We start from the raw sequence: 7,388 nt of genomic DNA, 5'->3' as shown, positions 1-7,388 counted from the left end.
GAGGACCTCCGTGGAGGCCTCGGTTCTCCTTTTATTTCTATTTTGTTTTATCCAAGGGCCGTAATGATATTTCTATGCTATTTTTGTTGATTATTTGAAAAACCACATATTGAGAAATATTTTTAAAAATAAAACAAAAAATTAAAAATTAAAGATAAAAGAATGTTGCTCCACGGTGGCAAATTTCTGAGCCACCGCCACGGTGTTGATCTAATGGCCCCCGCAACCACCTTCAAGTTGCTAGATGTTTATGGCAGCCACCACGTGACCGCTACATGTGTCTAGCGGCCACCAGATTTGCTTAGTAGCCACCTCTAGGTCGCCAAATGGTGGCCACAAGACGTTGGCCTCCGCTATCAGGCGTCCAAATCTTCATAATCCAATTTTAATTTAAAGATTTTTATTGTTTTTATTTTTTTAAACATATAATCAACACTCCTACAATTGAAAAAAAAAAAAAAATCATCTATGAACAATCTGCTCCCTGAAAAAGAAACATAATATTAATCTTTTGTCAAAAACGTTTTATATTTTATTTTTGTGAAAATAGTATCATTGGTCCTTGTGGTTAGCCTAACTTACAAATCGTTCCCTCTGGTATCAAAATTAATGTAGAGATCCATGTGGTTGGCTTAATTTACAAATCACTCATGGAGTCAAATTTCGATAAAAATTTTAACAAATTTCGTTAAGTCACGGCAGTGCCAATAAGATGACAACACATTTCGATAATAATAATAAAAAAATATAAATCTATCAAAAATATAAATAAATAAAACTTAAGAAAAAATAAAAATCTAAAAATAGAAAAAGGGATGGCTACTAGGGGTTGCGCGCGGCCACACCCAAAGGCATCTATAAGTGGCTTGCGGCCACCCCTAGGGGCCAGGGATGGCGCGCGACCACTCACAGGGGCTGGGAGCGGCCCGCATGTCACCCCTAGATGCCTTTGAGGGTAGCCAACTCCTTGGGGTGGCTGCGCGCCACCCCCAAAGGGATGGTTTCCCAACTGGCAACCATCCGTTTCTTATAATTTTTTAAGTTTGATTTATTTATATTTTTAGTAGATTTATAGTTTTTTATTAAGATCGATACAAGTCGCCATCTTGACGTGGCGCCTAATGGAATCTGTCAAATTTTTAACAGAATTTGACTAAAGGGACCAATTTTTAAATTAAGCTAACCACAAGAATTTCTGAATTAATTTTGACATCAGAGGGAATGATTTGTAATTTAGGCTAACTACAGGGACCAATGGTGCAATTTTGCCTTTATTTTTTTAGAATTGTTTTGTAGTTTTTTAGATGAATTTTATAGTTTATTAATTTGAAGAAGTGTATTAGTGGTGAGGGCCACATCTAAAAGTTTATTTGGTTAACTAGTATTTGAAAATAATTTCAGCATTTGAAAAGGATAAGAAAAAAAATAAATTTTAGGTGGGTAAAGTATAATTGTTTAGAAAAAAAGAAAGTCGTCGAATCGAACTCATCTCCACTCGCCCGACGACCAAATATATATATACACGATATGAGAGGTTTACAACCTTTTCGCAACTCATATACAACTAGAACAACTTTTTGTCAAATTAATTATTGGATTTGTTTTCCTACATACATGTGAATCTACAATCTTTGTACAATTCATGTATAACTCCAACAACATTTTTTCAAACTAATAATTGAATATGTTTTTCTACATGTGGGTTCTACATATCATTGGTTGATTTTAAAAATAATAAATAAAAATTTGTTGAAATGTTACTGGAGTACGTTGTACAAAAATTGTAAACGTATTATAGAGTTTCTCCTTTTAATAATTGCGTCATCTAACTGCCAACTTGCTGGAAATAATGAATCTCATTGGTTTCTCACCTATTTTGATGTCATTAACATGAGACAAAAGAAAAAGAAAAAGAAATAAAAAAAAATAAAAATAAAGGGGTGCTCGTTGTACGAACTCTCCTTATCTTGTGCTTAATTCAATGAGTAATGCTACACATCATCCCCTTGTCCTCCTTTTGTTACCCCAAAATTGATGTGGCTCTTAAAATTACCATTGGATCAAAATCCAAGAGTGATATATCAAAAATTCAATGGTGATTTTAAGAGCCACATCAATTTTGGGGTGACAAAAGAAGGACAAGGGGATGATGTGTAGCATTACTCTAATTCAATAGTCTTAATGGCTTTAATACTCGGAATGGCGGTGGGGGTGGTACGTCGGGTCTTTCGCTTTATCACGTTTTGGCAATAACAAACGTTGAGGTTCGCTCTCTCTCCCTTTTCGTTTATCTGGGCTATTTTTTTTTTTTTTTTTGTTTTTTCCCCTGATGTTTAGGTTATCTCTTTAACGTACTTTTTCGGCATCTTCGTTCCAAGTGTATTAATATTCTTTTACTTTATCGTTTGTCAAAGACAAGATAGTGCTTGTCGGGTGCAACAGCCGACGTCCTTAAAGAATCGCCTCGTGGAATCTAATGTAGATGGATAACATAGTTGGGATAGAGTATATTCTTTTCAAGAGATCAGGGGAGCACCATGATTTCCTTCTTGTTATGTTTTCATAGGTAGTGCTCTTTTGTTGTTATACTTAAATGCCCATTAGTCATTCTATTTGTGAGAGAATGACGGAAAGGGTGGCTTAGGACTGTAGGCTAGGGGCGACTCTCGGATTCCTTGGCTGCTTTAATTTCAAGATACCTTCCTTTGCTCTTACAAACTTTTGTCTTGTTAAAGGATTAATCAATACAAATTTCTGTCTTCGCCATATCCCACTTTTTGACATTTGTCTTATATATTAACTTTCTTTCTGTTAATCTTTTTCTCTTTACGTACGTGTTCATGAGTATACATGCATTTGTGAGTGTAAAAATATTAGAGTCTCATATTAAAAAGATCATGTATGTTATAAGCTAGTGTGAGTGATTAATATAGTTATAGCATATATATTTAACTGAGTTCGATCCAACCCATATGATTAAGCTTTTTGGTTAATTGGTATCTCAATATGCTATATTAAGCGCTACCAAAATACTCTCAAAGTATATATCAATCTCCTTAACAAGTGGTATCAGAGCCGATAGTGGTAAATGTGTAAGGTGTTAAAATGGACGATGGCATAAGAGGCGTAAACGAGAGTCCTGGATCTAGGCAAAAAAATGCGCTGTGTGGGCAAACTCACATAGCCTACAACTAATCTTGGAGAGGCCAAGCCCATAAGATTTTAAAAAAACAAAATTCCATTTGCGGGGAGTGTAACAATGTGGTGACACTTAATATGCTAAATTATAGGTTGAGTAATGCTACACATACTCCCACTTCCCTACATCCATTTCTCCACCACCTTAGGTGGCTTTTAAAACTACCATTGGATTAAAATCTAATAAAGATCAATATCAAAGCCAATGGATGTAATATTACTCTTATAGGTTCACTAAAAGACTCCCTAAGGTATTACTTATGAATCTCCTTAACATTAAGAAAGTTATATATGTAAATGGTGCCACATGTTTGCAAGCTTACCTTATATTTCGAATCACATGAGTCATGACACCATCGACTTACATGTTTGGACCTAAAAAAAAAAAAAAAAAAAGCAAATTTTGCCCTTTGGAGGATCTCCAAAGGAACACGACAGATGAAGAAACGAGTAAGATTGACTCTGCATATACAAAAGTAGAGGCTAAAAGCGAAAACCAAAAACCAAAAAGGATTGTAACTTTTGAAGAGTCTAGAAAAGCATGAATACAGGTCGGAAAGGGAAGGAGAAAGGTCACCCAATAGCGACCCTCCAATAGTTCAACGGGTCGCCACGCCAATCGTTGGCTTGTCCAGTGTAAACCAAATATAGTGACTTGGCGCACAATTCTTCTTTTCATCATGCCGTTGACAAGGCACAGAAGAGATCGAAATTAAAAAGACTAGATTCAACGTACGTCAATTATATTAATTCTTTATATTTTTATTGGACCCTCGGCATCTCTTTTCCTTTTCTTTTAAGTAAATTATGCACAGTACGTTGATGATAAGAGATTGGTGCGATGAATCGATCTCATTCTCTTTCTGAAAGGGAAAACGGGCGGCTAGAAGCAGACACATTCATACAGAAGTTGACGGCAGAGTGATAAGTATTATATTAGAGAAATGATTACCGTAGAACTTTTGTATAACCGAAAGAACCTTTTTATTTTATAATTAATTATGATATCTGTTATCTTACGTGTGAATCTTAAATTTTTAATAAGTAATCTTTAAAAAGTTGTTAAAATTGCACAAAAATTATACAAAAAGTTGCGGAATAAACATTATTCATTATATTATATGGATCCGGCTTCACTTCATGATGCTGCAGAGAAAAGTACCGGATATCTGCCGTAAAATAAATAAACGGTCCAGATTCATTTCCAATATATTTTAACTCAAACGACGTCGCAGATAAACGTTTAATGAAACACGCATTGACGCGGTTTAAAAGGGAAGGAAAAAAAATACATCGACGTTGCCTCCTTTCACAACCCACAACGTCACTCTGTTGTCCCCTGTTCTACACAACCTAAACAGAGGCCACGCATGAAATGGCACAGTAACTTTCCCCGTAAACTACATATCTCAGGTCTTCGGTAGAGCTAGGCCAACTTTAGTTGCTTAAAAGTCTCCTCATGTTTTAATCTTAATCCTTCTAACACATAGGAATTAATGGGTCTTCGAATCTCTTTCAAATTAGTAACACTTCCATTTCAGTCAAAAGTCACAACAACCAGGCACATATAACATACCAAACAATTTAAAAGCAATAAACAACCTGCCCTCTCACCCAGAGAAAGATGAACCTTTTTCCGTCCTTAAGGACGACCTGATTATCATACCGAAAAAGCTGGGTATACCCTTCATCAAAGGTCATGATTAGCAAATTCAGGTTTGACAAGAAGCACTTATAGAAAGAAGAAAACCAAATCTAAACAAATATTATGGGTTGGTTCTTATTTGTGTGTTTGAGCTTGAAATATATATAGTTATATAACAAGGGACAGAAGGAAGATCGAATGTCGGGGAAGAAGAGAGAGGGGTCTAGAATATGCGTCTCTACAGCAAAATACCAAGCCGAAAAGGCTAATGAGATAGAAAGACGAAAGGGAAGAGGAAGAGGTCCCTTTTATTGGTGAGTGACAGAGTGCGAGAGGTGTTGAGAGCTAGCTGTTCTTAAGTAGACAGATTTCTCTTTCTCTTTTATGTTCTTCGATTCTGCATCACAGTAATTTAAGATTGTTATCCGGTCCTTCAATTTTTGTCATTATCTCCTTCATTTTCTTTTTCTTTCTGATGGGTTTGTGTTAACTACTTATTAAAGTGAAAAACGAAAAAGAAGAGTATAATTTTTGGCTTGGTAAAGCAAAGTTTCAGTGTAAATGAATTGCTTACCAAGTATAAAAGAGGTGGACATGTTTGAGTAAGTCATTGACCCGTTGTTCAAAACGAAAACAAGTATTAAGGGCTTTTTGGCGGGTGTAACTAAGTTAATGCTTCTGTAAATAAGGAACAAAATTCCATGAAAAGCTCTGTCACAAAGGACGTGAAGCATGAAGCTGCAGGTCGAGCCTATGTTTGGGTAGTGTAGAACAACGTGGATGTATTTTTTTCCTTCCCCTTGAAACCGCATTATGGTGTGTTTCATTGAACGTTTATCTGGGACGTCGTTTGAGTTAAAATATGTTGGAGATGAATCCGGACCGTTTATTTATTTTACAGCAGATAACTGGTACTTCTCACAACAGCATGGAAGCTAGATACTTTTCTCTATCAACGTATGTGTTAATTTTATGCATTGGAAACACAATTTCTCTTTCGCGTTTATCGCCTTTTGCCCCATAACTATTTAATTGAAGAATATTGTCCACTTAAACCACAATCGATTTTAATAACAAAAAAGTGATAGTATTTAATATGAACAAATTCAGGAAGTTCTATATATAATCCAGCCACCCTAGCTCTGAGTCTCTACCCTTGGACGACAATTTTTGAGACCCAACATAATAGATGGCATTGTGGTTCTGGTTATGCCTCGTCTTTGTTTTTCTCTCATTTTTGTGCATGGAAGCACGTTCTCCTGACCTATTTTCTGACAAGATCAACTCCCACGAATTCATGAAGACTGCAAGAGAAGTGTTGAAGGAAAGTATACGAAGACAGGAAATAATTGGAAGACTACTTGCTGAGCCTAGTCGACTAAGCCCTGGAGGCCCTGATCCTCATCATCACTAATCTGCCAGATTGATCGATCTGTTGGGTGTTGGAATTCAAAGATGTGCTATTTATAAACAATCTCACCCAAATTGTATACGCAACGTTTTTCGCTGTGTATTTTATCTTATTTAAAAAAATAAATGCCAATAGGCATTGTGCGTACAATTTGTATACAAATTGTGTGCAAATAACATATCTCAAGAATTCAAGTGCTTCCATTACTTGTGTGCGGAGATCGGTCTTATTTTCTTTTGTGTAGATTAATGCATGCTGATGTACGTGATAGTTTTAAGGTTTTGAAAGTTTGAATACTTAATCATAAAAGTTATGAAAAATTAAAAATTATAAGTGAAGTTTTCTCTTCTTCTTTTTAAGGGGTAAACTTTAGCTATTTCCATTTTCTTTTGGACAATTTTACTCCTTCAGTTCAAATCCGAATAAGTAATGACTAAGTTTACATCAGCTAGCTCCTTAATTCGAACTTGTTGAGCAATGTCTTCTTAGCTTCTTTTTACAATAGCTGACAAAAAGAGAAAAAGTGAAAATGAAAATATATAGTTTAAATAAGAAACAAATTAATGCTGTTTTATAAAATCAATAGGATCATGTGTGCATGTGCATGACATTGAAATATTTTACGCAGCTTATCTCAACAATAGCAACGACCACATATATTATGGCCGATTAATTCATTACAATAAACATTAATTGAGAATGTGGAGAATCCGATATAGCATCTTGCTTTTTCCTTTTTGGTACCTCTTTTAATTTACACCGACGCAAGATAGGACTGGAGTTGTTCCACTGCTTTAGCTCTTATATGTGTATCATTATGCTCCGGTTCATTTGGTCACATCATATTTAAGCATCTTATCTCTCTCAAGTCTAATATTTTAGAACAATACTAAACTTCCACAAAACATGATGTATCCATGGTTATGTTGTGACATCTAAAAAAAGCTACACAACTTGCAGGCAATGAGTACAAATAGATACAAATGTGTTATCAAATAGTCTTTTCTTTGCACTCATCTCAATCAGTTTCGATTTAGTCGCTTTCCTAGCATTGGTCATTTAGACCTCATCATTCATGGTTATAGACAATACGCTAAAGTTGTGACGTCCCACATCACCTGAGAATGGGGATGT

General features: G+C 35.4%; 1 long non-coding RNA gene across 1 annotated transcript; it reads left to right on the top strand.

Annotated features, from left to right (window-relative positions):
• Positions 1-4,514: 4,514 nt before the first annotated feature.
• LOC133875674 (uncharacterized) lies at positions 4,515-6,455 on the top strand. Its single transcript, XR_009901475.1, has 2 exons — positions 4,515-5,800; positions 5,954-6,455. It is a non-coding gene; the product is annotated as an uncharacterized LOC133875674 (long non-coding RNA).
• The last annotated feature ends 933 nt before the right edge of the window (positions 6,456-7,388 follow it).

Source organism: Alnus glutinosa, chromosome 8 (genome assembly GCF_958979055.1).
Source record: "Alnus glutinosa chromosome 8, dhAlnGlut1.1, whole genome shotgun sequence".
Taxonomy (NCBI): domain Eukaryota; kingdom Viridiplantae; phylum Streptophyta; class Magnoliopsida; order Fagales; family Betulaceae; genus Alnus; species Alnus glutinosa.
This window is presented reverse-complemented; position numbering and strand designations above follow the sequence as displayed.